The 19,654-nt window shown below is 44.2% G+C and overlaps 1 protein-coding gene across 14 annotated transcripts in view; it reads right to left on the minus strand.

Moving 5' to 3' along the window:
- cac (cacophony) overlaps positions 1 to 16,641 on the minus strand; it is an 82,182-nt gene extending 65,541 nt beyond the window's left edge. For all 14 annotated transcript variants that reach the window (XM_043420786.1, XM_043420782.1, XM_043420775.1 and 11 more), the window contains exon 1: positions 15,226 to 16,641. The gene's annotated coding sequence lies outside the window, so the exon portion shown is untranslated. The remainder of the gene's footprint in view (positions 1 to 15,225) is intronic.
- Between the last annotated feature and the right edge of the window lie 3,013 nt (positions 16,642 to 19,654).

Genomic DNA, 19,654 nt, shown 5'->3' on the forward strand with positions numbered 1-19,654 from the left:
GTTGAGAGTTTTAATTAATACCTTAATAATCGTGAGCAGGTCGGGGAAGATAAATCTAGCATCGAATCATTTCTAATAGTGCATTCTTCCCAAGTTAAATTTTGCACGAACATATTATTTTTTCATTCCATTCTCTCGAAATGCGAATGATCGTATTTCGATTATCATAAGAGCATAATTTCAACGATTTATTACTGAATAACTACGAGGTCAAAACACCTGAAATTTTGCACAAGTTCTTTGCTATTATTCGTCAACATAATATTTTTTTTCAGCCAAATCTGATTATTTTTATTTCGTGATCCAACCTCCTTAACGAGAAACTTCATTCCCTCCAACCGCTGGATTATTTAGTGATGATTCGAATTACAGCTCGAGCCGTGCCTCCGTTAAGTACTTTTTTCGCTCGAGAGGACGAGAATCATGACGCAACTTCTTCCGCACACATTTCCGAGGCTCAGGCCACGTAGCAACGTTATTCTCAAAGGATATAATTATATTCCGTATTCCTGCGGCCGAAACTTCTGTCCCTTAACATGTCCTCCAAGCCTCTCTCCCCCGGCGCGAGATAAGCTCAACTGCTCTCTTTTGCTTTTTCCGCAAAACCCCCCTGCATCTTATTCTCTCTCATCGCAGCCTCGGACTTTTCTCGCATTCCCGTATAAATACTATACGCGGCTTACACGTTATACAAGAAGCTAATTTGCTTCTCGACCCCGCCGACGAGACGCGAGGGCAGACACGTTCTCACGAGTTTTCACCGCCCCCCCCCTCCTCGCTGCCCCCTTCATCCCTCGGCGTCTTTTCTCACTCACTTCTATTCTTCTTTCCTCCCTCGAGACTCGACTCAACGAAAAGCTGGTGTAACTAACTCGTGAATGTTCAAGTTTGAAAGATTTAATAGACAGTTGAACTTCCGCGGAGTCTGACTACTTCAGCTGCTTTTTGGCGAGCGGAATATCGAGAAAACTCGTCGAGAAAGAGAAAACAGTTGAAAAAGTTTTGGAAATGCTTGTTGGAAACGTTGATTCGAGCGTCGATGGTTGTTCGTCGTTTCGGGGGGCGTTAGTAATTTTTGCTGATTTCATTGAACAGAGTCGTCCAATTTGGAGACAAACGCAACGGTCAATTTTCATTAGGGAATTTTTCAAATGTTTTTCCCGTGAAAAGGCAGACGTCGTTACATCGATTGGGGGGGGGGGGGGGGGGGAGCGTGCGTGCAAAATGTGGCATCAGCATTCAAGAAACAGTCAAGACGAGGCGGACCGAGACGTGTAATCCACAGAAATAACGTCTGCACGAGTCTGTCATGTCACATAATTGAATGCTGCGTTTCAGGGTCAAGGAAAATCAGTGCGCGGAGGAATGATTGCACCCCTTAATTTTCTCGATCGACGTAACAGCTTCGGAAGATTGTAATTTTCTTTTCCTCGCTCATTCGCTTGGGGCCCTTGACAAGGGAATCTCACGACGTGTAATGATGAACCTGAGCAAGTATTTGCCAAGGCAGGGAACCCCCGAGAAAAATATTAGGAGCGAACGACTCAAATTTGTAGTGCGAGCAATGAAATTTCAATGATCGACTCCAGAGTAACGAGAGATCAATGGAACTGTGTACGAATGATACTAAGAAATGAACCTCCATTCTAATCCAGTGAATGTCCCAAAGCTCGCCCATGTCCAGGGATTTCGGACTGACGGTACGTTAAAATGACAATCGACAGATGCTGATTGGCTGAAAGTGAGTGATCAGCAGCTTCTTCATCGTGCTCAGGTCAGCTAGAAATTCTCCGACTAAGGTCTTGGCTGGTAACCCAGCACGACGAATATCCGAATACGCGTTTGCGTAATTAATAGCCGGCCCGTTGCCATCACCGCTGCCACCAACTACTCCGTGTGTCCTGCTGCTGTAATTAATTCATCGTCGCGGGAACAGAGATGGAGAGAGAGACGCGCGTACGCGCCCTCGGTATCGGTCAAGGTCCAACGAGATATGGCAAGCGTGTCCACGTATGACTAACCGCAAGTTACGCCGGATAATCTACTACAATCTAATTTCCTCCATCAGCGTTGTGTCATAGCTTTGTAAAATGGGCGTTTAGCATGATGACTCGGCATGTGAGTCCGGAATAACTCAATCGATTGTGAGCTCCAGAATGGAGTCACTTTGCAGCTTCGACGATAAAGTGGGGGAATCGAAGATTCTTTTTGGGCGATGGGTCATTTTTAGCTCAATTTCTTTTCACTTGGTAGGGGTAGAAAAAAGTGTCAACAATTTGACGATCATCTCGAGCGAAGACGGTGGATGGATGGATGTGGGAATTTATGTAACAGGAGTTGCAGCACGAGCCAAAGATCGTTTTTGTTGATTCAGGATTGTTGCATATGGATATAAAGTCGAGCGGTGTTCGTTGCCAAATGCTCGTGTCGTCGTACGGCTCCTCGACATTTGGCTGGACCAAGCTTTTTACCATTGTTTTCTTCACTGCACACAGCTATGAGTGATGCGCTATTTGGGTTAGAAATAATGGCATGTCTCACTGTCGTTGGAGCGAAATGGACTTGCGGGAGTCGACAAGACGTTGTGCACGAAACGATTTTCTTAAGAAAGTCTTGAAATTTACGCAGAGTTTAAAGGGACGGTAGACTCACACGCAAATCAAATTTTAAAGGGTTCGTCTCATTGGTTATTGAAATAAACGTGTTTAAATATGAAAAAAATACGCAGGGTTGTAAAGACTGTGCGTAAACAATTGTTTTTCTTTCCATACAACGAATGAATGCTTTTTACGAAGTTTATGAAAAACGTACACAAGAACAATGAAGTATATAACGAAAGTCTGGAAAAAAATTCGAGACGATTGTGTCTTGCTAATAATAAAATACTTTAAAGATTGAACGAAATTGGTAATGAGCACTCTCGTATAATCTCATATTTGCTTATTTCAGCATTTTGTTTCTTCTTGGCTTGGCCCATTCCTATCCATAGCCTTCTGTCTTTTTATTAAAACTTTTTTCTCGATCTATTTCCCCGTCCAATCAATGGGCTATTTTGGCGAATTTCATTCGCCAAAAGATGAGTTGAGAGAATTTATTTTCAATTTCGAATTAATAACTCTGACCTTAATTCAAAGTGATTATATCTTTAATTAGGGAGTGAAAATCGATCCAATTTAGGGGCCCATAGAGTACGATCCTTCGAGCATGATCTACCTTAAACCAATGATTCGTAGAACAAACATCGTTGAGATAAGTGAATGTGACAATGAAACTGTCCGGGAGGTTATGAGGAAGCTGTTAAAATCTTAGAAATTCGCTGCTACGTTTATTGACGTACATAGCAAGCTCGGGTCGCCTGCAATCGTTTGATCTAGGGCTTTAACGAGACCGGATTAAGCAAAATGAACTTCGAAACTGGGTGGTGGTAGGTCAACATTAACGGACCGGGGCCGTTTTGTTATGGATTCTGTGGCCATGTGAAATTCTTCATCAGATCCGCATGATAATCAAGGAAACTTTGAAGGTAAGCTGTACGAGTTAGGGCAGGGTTCAAAGAGGGAAATAGCACGAGGAGTGGAAGAGGAGGGAAAGAGCTCCTGGCTTCGCTCGGTAGAATATCGATTCTACGACACGTCGTGGCTCTCGAGTGAACCCGGACGCCCGGTTCATTAGCCAACAATGAAGAGTCGATTATTCTCCCTGCTCCGAGGGTTTAGCCCTACCTAGAATTCCGGACTCGACAAACTTCGCAGTGTCATCAACGATGATATCGATGAGAGACTGTTCGTTGACATTAAAAAAATGCTATTTTTCTACCCGGTCATTTGATCAGAACTCTTTCCGGAAAACTGGCAATGGTCACCTCGATTAAAACAATTCTATAGAGGATAAAAGGTAAGCAAATGAAAACTACGACGCTGAAGTTTGCAACGTTGGAGTCCAACGAAAAAAACATATGTAATTTACCAATTTTTTATTTCACGAAGCATCGGTTCAGGTTAAAAAACTACGAATTGCAAATTCGGCATCGAACGAAATTGGAGAATTATTGGGATTATTGATTGATCCCAACTTGCAATTATCCTAAAAACTTTATCAAAAGTCATCGCAAAAGTGTCTTGGAGCTCTAAAAGCGAGTTTATAAAATCGTATATTATCTCATTAGTGGATGCAGCACCTAAAAGAAGCCTTGACTCGAAAAACTTGATTTTCATTTTCTTAGGATCATTCTGATTGTATTTAATACGCAATTGATATTCCACGTGGTGGTCTCGAGGGCATGAGTTTCAGCGATATTTTTAGCCACGCAAAACCACGAGATAATTCGTGCACTCTCACAATTATCGAGCTCTTTTCGTCATCCTATTTTTCGCTTTTTCTTGACTCACGTCCACAGGAATAGTCATAGAAGTAAATATTGATGAGCATTGGGACAGAGCCAGTGAAACATGACGCAGCGAAACAATTTTCAGGGAAATCAGAATTGTTTTAGGCTTTCATATGACTGGAACCTCCCAACTGGGAGGGAAAAGGACCCACACACACACACACACACACACACACACACACACAGAGAAAGAAAAAGGATAAGCAGGAGAGAAATGGAGATGGCTGATGCGATACGGTTGCAGCTGATAGAAAAGAGTTGCAGCCGTTAGTCCACCGTAACTATCTCGCAGTATCGCTGCACCCTCTTCGGTGTCTCCCTCCCTGCCCATCTCTCTCTCTCTCTCTCTCTCTTCTTTCGGTCACTCTGACACGCGCAAGCCTTCGCAACGTCGTTCGGCGGAGGGAAAGAGGATGTCATGTGACGTCACGTGAGCGCCATTTTGTCAGGTGACGTCAGCAAGCGCCGGCGACGCGACCGACACAACCCACGACGTGGTTCTCTCTGCGTAAAGCTCTGAGCCACCGCTCGTCGACGGGGTTGTCGCCGCTTTCACCTTGCACTCCTCACGCGCACGTGTATATTATGTACCTTCGTATATGTATATATTATCGAATATATTGCATGCATATATTCCCATGAATATGTGTATATATAATGGATACATAGTGCTCCAAGTGGATATACATTGACGTGTCACTTTGGTACTGTGAGCCTCGATTGTTGGTCCTTTTGACGGCGACGCGTATAGCCCAAGATGAAAGAGCTCGATATCCGACAAATTACCTTGGCAAATGAAAACGCATGTGGCACCTATTCACGCTTATTTTTTTATTTCTTCGTTTTTTTTTTTTACAAAACAACATGATTAATATTAACGTACGTTCGTTTGAGATTCCGAGTGTGCTCAATGGCTCATTGACGTAGCGAAGCCTCAATACCAACAACTTTATTGACGCGACTTCACGCGGACACGAAGTCGATCGAGACATTAATAATGCGAAGGTCCCACCAATGACAATCATTCGAGTTCTGTTTACGTTGTGATTTTTATGATTTTTAAATAAAACTTACTTGATGAGAGCCATTCGTGGCTTTCATCCTGGTCGAGTATGGATAATTGACCATGCGAAATGTGATGATGTAACGAAGATTTGGAGAACTCGAGCTTCGTTAAGGTGCTGGCAGCACGATCGAATCGTCGCCGGAGTGTGCCGATTGATCGAGCTATTGTCGGGCAGCCCACGGACGAGAGTATATGTGCCTTCCAAAAGAGCAACAAGAGAAAAGAGAGGGTTAGAGGGGGAGGAATAAGCTGACATATTCCGAGAATACCTGGGGCAAGACGAGCCCGACTCGCATTGTTCCCTTCGAGTTTTCATTGTTACAAGCCCATTCGATACCTGCAGTTGAGCGTGAGGAAATTTCTTCGGAGATTCCACGTAACGATGGACTATAATGAATTGAAAGGGAGATGGCTCCTGAAAGAGGTCGTCAAATTAATTTAATCTCCCCTCTGTTCTCCAAGATGGGATTTTTATATTCTCCAACTCACAATAACAGCCCTCTGCGGACCGCAAAACGAAAACTTTAGTCGTTTGAAACTGCTATGCGATCATATTTATTGAATTTATCACGTATTTTGAGTTCCTCTAATTTCCAGCTGGCAGTCGAGACCTTCGCTTATTCAGTTCGTTCCAAAATCCAGCTCTCTTGTTTTCAATTGTTCAATACATTTGTTGGATTTTTAATAGATCATTCGAATTTGGAGAGATACGAATATCTCCGAGAGGATTTAAAAGTTGTGCGACGCTGAAGTTTCTCAACCTACACAAAGCTGCAAACTTCGCTGTCGTCCATTTCAGGCGAGTGAAGTTGTTAACAAGGAATAACGGTTTTACATTTTGTGCGGACAAAGCAATAGATCGTCACAAACTTGGTTTGATTTATTTTTCGATCGAATAATCCTTGCGCACAATGGCGAACGGATTTCCTGATAGTGGCCACACGTAAGAATTTATTGTTCTTTAGATCATTGAATTTTGGGCATTTGAGGCTAACTCGCGAGCATATGTTTCCCTGAATTTTCATTTTGCCTCGGTCAGGCCTTTATATCCGAGTATGGTCTAATAACGACCTACATATTCATGTGAAATAGCAGCCTTTGGGTCTATATTTGCCTTGTGAAAGCGTGAGGTTACGTTACATTCTGCTCGTCGACGTCAACGTGTGGCTACCCCGTGCGTTCCTTTCCCGAACCCTTAACCCCACCCATCCCTTGGCCCGCTCACCCCGCAGCGATCCCCCAGCCACCCCCATTCGTCCTCCAACGAACGCGTACTGGCTGGGTGCGCTGCCGCTGTTTTCTGGCTGCCGCAAGAGCTTGCGAACGCTTTTCTCGACACTCTCTCTCCCCGTGGGTGCACGAGTACGCGATAATCGAGGACGCAGCCGGCCGGCGTTCCACATTCGCTACAGCACAATGTTCCACATCGGCCTATACTCGAGTCTCTTTCCGAAAGAATTTTTCAAAGAAAACCTCTGCAATGATGACTCGGCGACTATCAATCGGAAACATGTCAGCGTCATAGAATCGCATTTTTCACAATAAAGATCTTTCAATGCCTCCTGGAACGGAGACTCCTCGAGATACTTGTGATTCAAAAAAGCAACTGAACTTTTTTGCTTTTTTCGTGATCAAAGAAACGATTAAAATTTATTCTCGTAATTACTGAAATTATGTGCAACCTATTTGTTGAGATTTATCAACTTTTAATGCAATGATGGCGGTTTAAATACTTTCGTAGTCAAATCGTCAAGGAAAATGTGACAACAGCCATTTTCTATTTATATGCGTATGCATATCCATGTTTTAAACCAACTGGCTCATGGTGTTGTCAAACCTTACACCATTTATGTCGTTATTAATCGTTAACCTCAAATAAGTGTTTTTTTTTCCATTCCAAATGATTTTTACCGGTAACGGAGCTTTCTCAAGACACCATTAATATTTAAAAACATTATCTTTTCTTATTCTCGTTTCAGGTTCTTCAAAGTTGGGAGGATCCTGTTTCATTAAGTCCAAATCGTCGCACAGGAAGTGTACCTGTCATAAGAGCCTGTGTATAACCCTTAAAAAATGTGATTTTCGTTAATTGTTTTCTCGACAACTATAGACAATGAATCCTACAATAATTCCGGGAGTAGACGCACGCTGTATATTTCTAGGACTTTTCCAAATAACGACTCTCAAAGTTGTGGAATTTTCGATTTTCATTAGATTTCATTGGAAATCCTGACGAAAATCACAATCGACAGGAAACCTAATAAAATTCCGTTTCCTGATATCCCGCTCCGCTTTTCAGTGATGAGAGAGCAAGAAAAATGCTGTTTGTAGCTTCGAGGGCTCCTGAGACACGTTGTAAAAGTCGCTTTTTCAATGATCGTTAGTTCATCGTTCAGCGATAATTAATCAAGGCGAAAGTTACACGAGAGAATGTCCCATGGAACGGTTGATGAAAACGAGAAGTAAATTTTTGTCAAGAGCGATTATGAACATTGGATTTTCGCGTTGAATAAGGGGAATGAGTATAGAAATATTAAGTACGTGGATTGCGACAGTGTAGAGCTTTCTAAAGTAGTAGCTGTCGAAAAGAGTTCGCAGAAGGAGCAGTCTCATCCCATACAGAATGACGTCATCCACTGACGCTTGCTCAGCTCAGAGAGAAGCTCGATGGAGAGAGCGAGAGCGAGAGTACTCGACGCTAATGTTGGAATTTCGGAATTCGGATCGATAAGCCCCCGCCCCGAAACAACGAAGGTGGAAGCCGCGAGAACCGAAGAGGGTGAGAATATACGAACGGACCTACCCAATACTCGTACCATACGTTATGTATCTCCACATCTCGGACGTTCCGCGACAAATCGACCTCGCTGTGACCTCTCAACATTTTTCCGGCCTCTCGTAACTCAAAAATGAGAAATTCGGAATACCATTTAGCCCCAAATTTCTAAGTGATGGATCAGCGAATGGAAAAATAAATAGACACTTGAAAAAATGACATTAAATTGCATCACTTGGGAGAAAGGTTACTCGAACCTTTGAATTTTCGCCATGAAACTATTCCCCTTGGGAAAAGGACGGAAGTTCAAGCTTCCTGCGCACTTCGACGATCTTTTCAAATTGATTTGCCACAAACCTAAAAACAAGTAAAACCGTTCGAACACCTGTCAAAAATATTTTCAAGATAATATTCAACGAAATTGAAGTTTTGAGCAAAATCATTCGCATCGATGGTCATTGTGATCGACGATAAAAAAAAAAAAAAAAAAAAAAAAAATACTGAATCCAATTCCACAAACTGTGCATAGAATTGTTGAAATTCAGGGCGTGGGGTCGGTTAACAAACACATTTTTCTTCACCAAGCATCGCATCGTTTTTATACCATTTGGACCAAGATCACTGGTAAACCGACGCAGAGTACTCGAACTATTTACGGGTGTCTTCAGGGGAAAAAAAAAAAAAACATTGACTGACCAAATCTTTAGACTTTTTTACACGTTCCTATAAATCTTGAGGTCGCTAAAAAATCTATTTTTTGCACGAAGTGTAAAAAAATTTGGAAAAATATTTTGAAATATTAGCCATTGATGGTAGTTACCAAAAAAATGTGATTTCGATTCCATTTTTTACAAACTCCGAAAGTGTCGATCGCATCGCGTCCCGGTGAGTTGCTGTATCTTGTGAATTAAATAATTTTATGTGAAGTAATATTCAAATTTCTGTAGCTGAGATGAGACGCGATAAATGTTGCAGGATACCGCTACCACGAGCATGACTGAGAGACGATGCGGCTTGCAAGTGGTAACGTCCCGTACGTGTCAGGCACGCCAACCAACGAGCAATGTCGTTCCTGCGTTTTTCTCTTTCCATCCTCTCGCTCGTTCTCGTTAACCCTACAAGGTGGACTTAAGACCTCCTTCGGACGAGCTATCGACGAAATGCTTTATGGACGACGTCGCAGAACAGATTTCTCTCTGGGTTACGCCATTTTTTACTTCGTTTCGTTCACACTTACGTTTCCACTTTGCTTCTATGATACGAATTGAATTTCTTTGAGAGATTAGATTGATTCGGGAGTTAAACCGACGTTTTACAAGATTTGAAGAGATGAGCGATGGAAAGTGCGTCAAATATTTCATTTAGAGACGAAAAAATATTTTCTATTGACGCTGACTATGCTTTTGTAAGGATTTTAATGGTTTCGAACCGGATGAACGTTGAAGTGATATTCTTCTTCTTTAGAATCGGCTCTTTATAGGTTCATGCGGAAGGAAAATGTATGAAAATGGAAAAAAATTTGGAATTTTTTCTGCAGACAATAATTACGATCGCCACATTGTACGGAGCTGAGAAAATTCGGCAACCGGACTTTGCGCATAAACCATGTACAAATTAGTATTTCTCGCACGGAAAAAATGTTTTTGTACTCTTAAAATATCCTCGAAACTACCCCGAAAAGTTCACTATGCCGGGTTATTTCCGTCCACCCAAAAACATTCCCGAAAACAATCGATTTTTTTGGCTTTTTGAAGCAGAACCCCCCCCCCCCTTAAAAATTGTATACTTTACGCATACGAAATTCAAAACTTTGCTACAGATTTATTTCTTCACCGTCGATTACAATAAAATAAATAACAAAGTTTTACAAAAAACGACGCTCATCTGCATCGTACGAGAAAACGTGATTATTTTGAAACCTAATTTTTAAACTCAACATTTTTCCCGGAAGCTTTTCAGTCCCTTAATGAGGCAAAGTGCCATTATTCGGCTGCTCCGTAGATTGTGTCCCGTCAAATTCGACCGGAGTCCCTTTGAACGTGACTCCGGCGTGGTTCCTCCCTTAAAAAAATGTTATCGTCAAATATGATTGTTGCTGTATCAAGTTGCGAGGGTTTCGCGTTGAAAAATGAATAAAAAAGAGAGTCGGAGCGGCGGTGAGGAGGAATTTAGCATGTTATAAAGTTCCAGGAACTGTTGTAAATCGTTGCGTCTTCGAGGACACATGACGCCATTCAAGGATACGCCGAACTCGTTTGCTTCGGCCTCAGACGTTTTGCCTCGAGACAAGTAATCTTTACAGCTCTCTAAACTCACTGTTTTTCGTGGTGCATATAAATCTCTATTACCGCGACCCCCATGTTCGTTCAAAAAGTGCCATATTTTCTGGAGTTGTGCCAGCAGCTTCCGCAGTTTGAATTTTCATGCGTCACCGGACGAAAATGAGGTTCCCGCTGTTGTTCCTCATCGTTGAAAATTTCGATAAACAAAATTGAAAAATCTACACGATTCCTCATTCCTGGGGATGCAATAAAACCGAATTAATTTCGTGGGTCTGAACACCGCTCGGTGCGAAACTCGCAACTTTTTGCTCCGAGTTTTCGCCATGGAAAATCAAAAGACGAAAAAACTGGGTCATCGCTGAGCCCCTTTACGCTGAAATGACGACTCGAAAACGACCAGACTAGCTCGAATTTCATTATGCGATCTTCTGATCAACGAAAAAGCATGCGATCCTCGAACTGAGAAGAGTCGAGAGGGTTATTGGCATGCCGTTAGATTCGCGGTGCTGAAACTTGGCGAAAAATCTACATAAAATGTATCTCGGATGTTGGCTAACTATATATCTATTGATCGTTCATTCATGCCGCCCTTGCGTCTCCCCCTGCAGCCCTCTCTGCCGCCCCTCGAACGCGCAACCTCCCCATCCTCCGCACTCGTGCCATTTCGCATCGTCGCGAGCAACTTACAGCCTCTCTCCAACTTCGCGACAACGAACCAACGACCACCACCACCACCACCCCGGAGAAGCCTCTTTCTCGCTTCATCTCTCGGTGCTACACACCGATGCTAACCGACGGAGCGCCATCCACCGACGACGACGACGACGACGACGACGAGGAGATCCCTCAGGACTGCCAACTCAAAACCAATTTCTTATATCTTTCTTCTCGCACGTGACACTTTAGCACCGACAATCTTTCAACGTAGCTTACGTTTATGGTCGCCTCTGTGAGAATCAGACTTGCCAACTTCGAAACGTTTCGTGCGGAAGAAGAACCGCGGAACGTTCGCAGGAATTAAAGAGAATTTGCTAACGAGATTGAGAAAGAGGAAGCGAAATTGGCCGGGGAGCTTCAACACGAAACTGCTGTGATTATTGTTCATTAATAGAGATTTCAGCTGAATTTAATCGTAACAATTTATGAAAACAGTATCCTTGTCGTTGAGGGGATTCGGTACGAGAAATCGGTGATCGAGAAGAGGTTGGATTTTGGAACGACAGTATTGTTACAACTCGCAGCTCCATTCGCAAGTGGAATCTAACAATGCGGGTCAGAGAGATTTTGAGGTTTTTGGTCTTCGAAGACTCGCGGATCGTGTGTGAGAAAGAACGATGTTTTATTAAAATGTTTTCAATTGAAATGCGTGATTGATCAACAGAATTCTCAGACTGAAAGTAAATCGGAAGGAAGTTTTTATCTTTGCGCATTTCAACATTTTTGGCTCAGAAGAATTCAGCCTCAGCGATCTGCATCAATATTTTTTTATTTTGATTTTCATCGTCCCCGAGTATATTCTTGCATTTATCGTCCCTTTGTCCCCACTTTTTGTAGGGGCTCGTAGAAAAATGTAAGAATAAATTATTTCTCGCATTCTACTGCAACATTTGCACAGGGGCTTAGGAAAAGCGTGCGGGAAACCCGGTTGGTATGGGCGGCTGCATTCTTGCTTAATTTCAGCTGACTGAGACTACCGGAAACGCAGAAAAGCGGTTACCCATCGCAGTATTGGTTTCGCTCAAGGTTGAATTTTCCGCATGACCGAATTGAATAGAAAAATTCAAGTCTCGCGCGGTTTTAAGCGTAGATCAGGAAACGACGTCGATTCGACGTGTCGAAATGGCAGAACTGACGTTTCTGAAAAAATACCTAAAACCTCGTGTAAATGGAATATTTATCATCAGAAATACTCGGAATGAAAAAATTTTTTTAATTTCACCTCGCTAAGTAGCCTGAATTTAATGTTATTCGAATCGATTGATCAGAGTAAAAGCAATCAATAGTTTTTTGCTCCCGTCCATGTGGCGATTGTTGAGCACTGGATGAGTTTCTCTCAGCGAACAGAAGAAGAAGCAAAAATTCTAGGAAATAATCGTTATCACAGTTTCAAAGCTTTCTCGTTGAGAAAGGAAAACTCGATAATTTGCGCGGTCCAACAATCAATCTAGGTCACCGGGAGTAAAATTGCGAAACAAAGAAACGTAAGCGTGTCGAGAGTTCTAGTTGGTATTTTGCAAATTGAAGAACGCTAGAGAGAAAGGGCGGGCGAGGAGAGTCATGACTATTGGAACACGTGTATATCAAGAGACTCGAAGGTTTTCGCTGTATATACGAAAACTGCAACTTAAAGCGCGGGGCAATTTAGTTCAACTTGTGTACAACGAGTACAGACGCACTCGTGCTATACGCCGGTATATAGTGTAGTATAGACACCGGCATGTTTTTATTTCATGCGACATTTCTAGTGCATCGCGAATAAAAACAGCCTTAACGAACTATTTTCTCATTCGTGACTGCGTTCGCACGTTGACGCAATTTGCGAATAGCAAAATGCGTTTATAGCTTCGTGATAGGTACGAAGACGAGTGGAAAAGGATGAATTTTCGTCGAGCACCTTGAAGAGTTTGCTCTCCCAAATACCGAAGTGATTCGAAGGAACGAGAAAAGATCAGTTTTGTCGTCGATCTTCCCAGCTTCCCGGTGGCGCCCCTTAATTTCTACACAACTGTATAAAATTACGTTTTTAACGTTCACAGATTACTCTGCGTAAAGTACACGAGCGGGCTCACGCAATTGAGCATTGGATGAGGTCAGCCGGCCAATGCGGCGATATGCGGCCAACGGGCTTAAGTAGTACAGGCCCGTAAATAGTCGGACGATTTTCAACCCACCCCGCTCACTAACGAGAATTTTTTTACCCCGAAAACTGCGAACATTAAACCTCGTAACATCTGGAGAGTAAATTATGCACTCCAAAGTCAACAAAAAAGTCTGGACTTTCGAGTGGTTAAATGAAACTCATCGATCAGTCGGAACATTAAAGTTGGATGATTTTCGTCCGCGAATAAATCGTGGCAAATGTATCGTGTCCCTACCACATTTTCGTGCTTTATTTGTGTCCATATATTTGCGGGGGAAATCGTGATTAAGGTTCAAATTAAAAACTCTGGCCAGAGCGCTATTTACGATTGTGAATGCTTCGTTGGATTCTTCGTTTCCTAAAATGCAAAAAATTCTATTTTCGTTTGGTTTATTTATCGGAAATAAACATTCGATATCGCGAACAATACTTTTGAGCTAACGAAGCGATCATTCGAGTCCGGTTATTTTTGTGTATTGACAAAAGAGGCTGTTTTCGAATAGAGCAGTACAAAACTTTCGATATTCAGCAAAGTAACGACGATCTCAAATCCATAAATTTTCAATGGAACACTTGATAATTCGTCGAAATCGAAAATTAGCGAAATAGAAAATTACCTCAGTAAAGAAAACATTTGAAGCAAACAAAAAAGCAACTAGTCATTAAAACAATAAAAGAAGGGTCGAATCACAACAGTTTTAGAAAATTCATTGAGGAGCACAAAACTCAAAACTGTTGATACGCATTCAACTCGACGATGCAGGAGAATTTTTTACGTAAAATCGTCGTGTGCCCCTAACGTCAAATGATCGGTGACTCCTGGGCTATGAAAAACTTGCCAAAAACGACTGCATCAACGACTGAACCTTCCATCGAGACCACTCTAGCCAAGTATTTAAAAAAACGACGAATAAATTTTCGTTTAGTAAATAATTGAAATTGTCACGTCCGAGGAATTACAGTTGGTAAAAGACTATGAAACGCCCCGCTCGCACACGAATCTCTTTGATTTTCATCCTATCACGGTAATCCAATTCCGACGTGCCCAACTCGACATCCCGCCAACATCGTAATAGTCCAGTAAAATAGCGAAGGAGCAGATAAGAATTAGCCAGTAAAGAGTCATCGGAACGAGAAAAAATCAAGCAAACATGATAGAAAAGGGCAGAAGAAAAAAAACTAAAATAAGGCATTTTCTTTCGAGGAATTGTCGATTATCTCCGAATCCCAGAGCAGTTTAACGTACAGGGTACGAATTTGTGTAACAGTGTTAGAATTGAAAATGGAAATTGCTCTCGCGCACTCATACGATTCGTGTGGGAATAAGCAGAGGAATATTTGACGCTCCCAATTTTCACTTAATTGAGCGAGAAAACAAGTTTTTCCTTTCCGAATCATATAATTGTTTCTCTCTTTGCCCTACCCTGACTTAAGTTCACGAAGATCGAAACCGTTCTGGCGTTTGCGTTACTCGAGGTGTTCGTCACAGAAGCCAACAACAACCACAAATTCAAAGTCTCTTCATTTTCAGAATCATATAAAATCCTCCATTTCTGCACTCCCCGCATTCTAAAAATGAATAAAAATACTCTCGTTCCCCACGAACGTTGTCAGAGAGTATTCGAGTCACAGCTCTTTTCACTCGAGTCTTAAAGCCCGATTTGACCACCCCGATTGAGGTGATCGAGTAATAAAAAAGAGAATTTAAAGAAAAAAAAAAAAGAAAAAAAAACTCGAATCCATTGAAAAAAGATGCTTTACGAAACAGTGCTGCGTATAGATGGAAAATGTGTACGTATACGTGGAAGCGAGTCGGTGGTAGGCTGGTTATATTCTCAGGTGGCTCTCACTCACCTCTAGAGGGAGGCAGGGGCTGGATGCGGCCATGTTCCTACATGCGTTCGAGCCTCTGCCCTGCTGGCGATTCCCGTGTCACCCCCCGTATACACGGGACCACTTAAACACACAAACCCGGTCAACACCTCGGGTGCACCTTTTAAAACTGAACTTCTTCGCTTATGCCTCCTTAAGGAAAGCGCACAAATCCTGCGGGGATCCTGCGTCTTCTTCTTCGTCCTCTGCCTCGTCCACTTCGTTCACCCTCGCGACTATTCCTGGCTTCGTCGTGTCGTTCCTCTCTTGTTTTTATTCTCTTTCTGCATATACGTAGATACAAATATATATATGTACGTGTATATATGTGCCTCCTGGTTACGTCTTGCTTTTCGCACTTTTGGCGCTGCACTGGTTCGGCCTTACTTGCTTTTTTTTCTCCTATGCATACACTGGGCTTTTATATCGAGCCTGTGGCCTCTATGACTTTACTTACTACACCCTTGGCTGAGCCAGCTCTCTCGCTCCTTCTTGCTCTTTCTCTCTCTCTCTCTCTCTCTCGTTGCAGCTTCTTTTCTGGCTCTATCGCCCTCTCTCCGTCTCGCTTAGACTCTACCTCTGTTCTTTCCTGGCTCGTCAATACGGCCAGATCATGCCTGCAGTTTTTTATCGAATTCTCTCGGTAGTGCAGGACTTTTTCACATGGTTTATCTCGTGTGTAGAGCGTAACTGGTGGACTCGTTAATGACGAGAATGCCCCGTCCTTGTCGTCCTCGCAGTCGTGATCGTTCTTCTCACCCTCCTGGGTTCTCGGCCTCGTCTTCGTTCGCGTTTTCGTCGTCGTCCCTGTCCACCCTATTGCCTTCGTCCTCGTCGCCGTCGCCGTCGTCCTTCTCGCCGTCCTTGTCGCAGACCCTGTCACTGTCACCTTCACCAAGCACTGTCAACCACCACTGTACCACCGACGCATAACACCGACCGTGCCGCTTGTTTAGCCCGTTAAACGCTCTCGACCCGTTTCAAACTCGGACACATGCACTCACCGACACGGGCCCACTCGCTCTCCCGCTCGCTTTCTCTTCTTCCCTCTTGCGTTCCCCGTCGTTCGACCACTAGAGGAAAAACTTTCGTGGTTCACGACCGACCGAGAGAAATTCGCGTCTCGAGCCACTGGTTTTTCGCTCTCTCACTCGCTTTCCCGAACTCCCTTTCTCTCCCTCTTGCCCTCTCGTCTTCCTCTCTCTCTCTCTCTCTCTCTCTCTGTCTGCAGACGTTTTTTTTTCCAGCGGAACGACAAAACCCCGCGCCACCAGAGACACTCTCCTTCGTTCCTTCTCTCTATCGTGTGTCGTACGAAAAAAAAGCAAAATCCCGTTTTTTAGTCCACTCGCAAGAAGTCACTCACTACCTACGCGAGCATCGAGCTCGTGGCCACAGCGGGACGGTCGCTCGACTACGTTTTCCTCGCATATACAGCTCCCACTCCCCTCTCGCCCCTCCGCGCTTCTCCCCTCCACTGCTCTCCGGCCGCTCGCGAATCATCCCTCACCCCTCCGAGCTTCGCCCTCTCTCGCGTGCTCCTTCGCCGCTTTCTCTCCCTTCCGCTCTCTTTCTCACACCAACATTTCGACCGACAGCGAACTCGCTCCTACTCTTGTGGAAGCCAACCGAAAGCTCAGGGCCGTGCTTCGAGGCTCTTGGACAACACCGGATTGAAAAATCGTGAGCAACTATCTTGCTTCGGCTGCATACGAAACTTTGCGCTTCGTGTATCAAACACTGTCAATAACTCCAAGCCTGAATAGTCCTCATGCACGTAGAATGTTGAAAAACAACGTTTGAACTGGGAAACTAACAACTCCGAAGCGTGCTGCTTCGACCCTCGAAATAACTGCGGCATTTCGACATGCCCATTTTTCACCCAACTGTGAGCGAACTAAACATTTTTTCGACCAATTTTTCGTCGTCCTTTTTCACATTTCCCTTTCTTCATTTATTTCCAACAATAGTTTCTTCGTCATATTATTCACGTCGTTCCGGGACCGTAAAACTGCTCCGTCGCCATCCTGGAAGCCTCGAAATGGTAATCGATCCAAAGACAACTGGCAAAGAGTTTTCGGTGCAGCATCAATTCGAAAAATGCCCGCTCCTTTTCGCATGATTCGTGACGCGAATCGTGGCTCGGTTGATCGTGCCACTCGCGAGATGTCACCGGTGGTTAAAGAGACGGATTCTGGTATTGGTGGTATTGGTGAATGCGAGAAGGTGAATTCAACGAGCCACGTGAGTGTGACGCGTCCGCGAGGAGCAACGAGGGCTCGGGGGTGTTGGTACGCGGTGTATATAAAACCCGATACTGCGGCGAGAAGCGGCGGGGATTGAACGGAGCTTGCGCCCAAAGGGAAGGGGAGGGTTGCGCTTACGAAAGCGCGCGTGTCCCTCTTAGCGAGGAAATGTGGCAGGAGCGTATCTTCGTACGCGGGGAACCCGCGGTTTCGATCTCCCCGAAGCACAGCCCCTCACTGAGCTCGGCTGCGAGGAAAGCTCTTTTACTCTCCTTCTATTCTCTTCGTCTCTCACTCTCTACGGTACGTTCACCGCTACCGTCTCTCATTCCTTCGCAGTACATGCATACACGTATATTCGTATCGGTCGAACGGTACGACTGTACGAAGCTCAAGGTAGAGTTGTACGAAGCTCACCGCCATTAGAGTCTATCGCTGCGACACGCGATATTATTTTATTACACACATTCCCCCCGCTCTCGCATGACCGCTCGAGCAGGCTCTTCCGAAACTCGGTGCTGGCAAAACGGGATCGACTTTCCGTCTGGATGGCTAACCGAAATTCACGGCGTCGCCCCTCCTGCGCGCGAGTTCGGCCGACCTGAGCAATGGGCAAGCAAATAATTAAGTCGGCGTCAATTAATATTCCGAATCTGAAGTTTCTATCAATTTCCGTGGGAGCGGATCACTCGGGTGACGAGGACCCCGGCGGGGATCAGAGTCGTAAGAAACGACGTGGAAATGAAACGTGGGGGAGGAAAAAATGCGGTTGGCCTCGGGACCAAAACGTCTGTGCGCACGCGTTTTTATAATTGGCGGGGCGATCTTAATTTCCGGACGAAACGAGGGGCAGTCTCGATCGAAGATATCGATCACGCGTGCCGAAGCGAACCAGCGACCCGTTCTCCGTTCTTCTTCTCCGTCTTTCTTATTTCGTAATGGAAAAAGTAAATAGATCTCTCGTATAAGTAGGAAATAAAATCATGGTTAAGCTCCTGGGGTCAAACATTCAAATGTCAAATATGAGCTTAAACTTCGGCCCGAAGGGAAAATGCGATTGAAGCACGGGCGACGAGGCCACACGAAAACTTTGAAGACTCAATCCAACGTTGACCGACATATTCCATCGCGTTTATAAAAAAGAACCGGAAACGCTAAACGGCTGTGTTGTTCCTCGTGGCCGTTCTCTTCTCTCGTTTCAATCAAGCTCCGTTACATGAATACAGAAAAACGATCGTACACGATTCAATCGTCTTCTTCCGTTTCACGGTTAAGATACGATTGTGCGATGGTTATCGAAGGGAAAGAAAAATTCAGAGCGCCTCTCTCTCTCTCTCTCTCTCCCGCGGCTTTGAAAACAGCGTGGCGAGCAGCAGCCGGTAGGCAGGCGAGCAGTCAGGCAGGCAGGCAGGCAGGCAAACAGGGATCATATACAGGCGATGGGAGCAACGAAAGAGAGAGAAAGAGAGAGAGAGAGAGAGAGAGACACGTGGGGCGAGGTGGGTGCTCTGGGTTTCTGGGGTTCGGCTGTTCTCCTTTCCATCGGTTGCAAACCTCCGACCCTTCGTGCCCCGCGCGCCCTTCTCTTTCGCCTCCAGAATCAACCCCTACAATAGTCAGCCTGGCTGGCAATCGGTGCGCGCGCACACGTGCACACAACAAAACATCGACACGCACGAATGGAAAAAGATAAAGAGAGATGGGTGGAGGCACACACGGACGGAGGGACACACAGATATACATCGAAGTTCGGGAGAGGCTGCTGGAATAGGACGAATGTGGAACAGTAGGTCAGCGCACTCCGTGAACCCCGCGGCCTACCCTCCCTCTTTCGTTATCTCGCTCTAACCCTCCCAATATAAATGTATAGATATAAATTCGTGCACAATTTGCACGACATCTACATACACCTCTTTATCTATTGGCCTATCGCTTTATATATACGTGCGTTTTGATAGGCCGCGTGGAGCTCACACTGGTACAAACTCTTTTTTTGTCAATTGCTTGCTATTTTCCTTCCTCCTTTTTTTCCCTACTTTTTTCAAACCTATTCATTCGGACAGGCCATTTTCAAAAGCACTCTCTTAATCTCCGTTCAACCTGAAAGCTATTCATGCGAGTATAAATATATTTTCAATCCCCGTTGGAAAATATGAGAGAAAAAA

Source organism: Venturia canescens, chromosome 5, assembly GCF_019457755.1.
Source record: "Venturia canescens isolate UGA chromosome 5, ASM1945775v1, whole genome shotgun sequence".
NCBI lineage: Eukaryota > Metazoa > Arthropoda > Insecta > Hymenoptera > Ichneumonidae > Venturia > Venturia canescens.